Genomic DNA, 1,033 nt, shown 5'->3' with positions numbered 1-1,033 from the left:
GGCCAACAAGGAGAAGGAGCCATGAAAACAAGGGATTGCTAAACCAATCTAATTGTTTGGTGGGTTGAAATCTTGAAAATAGATCATTACAAAGTTTTTTGAGAGTGTTAACATCGGTTTCAACAACATTTGATTCATTTACAAAGAAACAGCATTGCTTTCCCAATACCACACACGTCCCCCCATGTTCAGCAGTTGTTAAGTCCAGTGCTCTTTTGTTTTGGAGCACAACCCTGGTGAGAGAGTTCATTTGTCGTTAGAGAGATTCCAGGCTGTCAGTCGTGGATGTCATTGCCTGGTCCAGCTTGTCTCGAAAATCTCCCGCCAGGTGCTGGGCTTGCACAATTGTCGCCATAGCAACGCCTCCAGGACCCAGGGAGAGTGCAAGTCCAATCCCTACCAGTAAAGGGATGAAGATTTCTTTCCGTTGGTGGCTGTGTAGGAGGAAGGCGGTTTCTTCCTTCTCGAGTAGGTACACCTGGGGTGTAATCATTACAGGTATACAAAAGGTGGACAAAGAGAAGTTAACAGTTTTGGGCTTTTCCTTTGCACCATATGAAAAGGGGGGGTCACATGCTGTACTGGAGAGAGTATTGTTAGTGAGGCATTTGTAATGAGTAGGCTTACTCTTGCTGGAAATGCAAATTGAATAGTTAGCCAGTTGTTTGAATAAGGGGATATCCATTAGATGAGAGTCAGTGAAATCTTTTTTTGTTCCTGGGTAGAGAAGGGTGGTATTAACTGGTCCTATTGCTGGATGTACAAAAGAAGCAGTTAGTCATTGGGATAGGTGGTGAAGGGAAGAAAGTTAGCAACATACTGAATGTACTTGTTTCAGGACATAGTTGATCTTATCTGGTCCTCTGTCTTTCCTGTAGAATAATATGAGTTAGCACAGACTTGGCTGCAGGTGCAAGCTGTCGAGAGATATAAAAGTCAGCTGTAGGGTACCTAGAGAATGCACCTGAATAGAATTTTTTTATTACTCCAATAGAAAAAAAAATGGCTTTTAAATATTTTTTGTTTGTTTGTT

The 1,033-nt window shown here is 42.0% G+C and overlaps 1 protein-coding gene and 1 pseudogene across 1 annotated transcript in view; both read right to left on the bottom strand.

The window, feature by feature from the left end:
* Positions 1-1,033, bottom strand: part of Ccdc7 (coiled-coil domain containing 7) — a 46,287-nt gene that overhangs the window by 24,073 nt on the left and 21,181 nt on the right. The gene's annotated exons all lie outside the window — the stretch shown is intronic.
* Positions 1-1,033, bottom strand: part of LOC103748019 — a 10,401-nt pseudogene that overhangs the window by 1,195 nt on the left and 8,173 nt on the right.

Source organism: Nannospalax galili, unplaced genomic scaffold, assembly GCF_000622305.1.
Source record: "Nannospalax galili isolate Female #2095 unplaced genomic scaffold, S.galili_v1.0 scaffold43, whole genome shotgun sequence".
Classification (NCBI taxonomy): Eukaryota; Metazoa; Chordata; class Mammalia; order Rodentia; family Spalacidae; genus Nannospalax; species Nannospalax galili.
The sequence above is the reverse complement of the archived record's forward strand: the minus strand, read 5'-3'. Positions and strand labels throughout refer to the sequence as shown.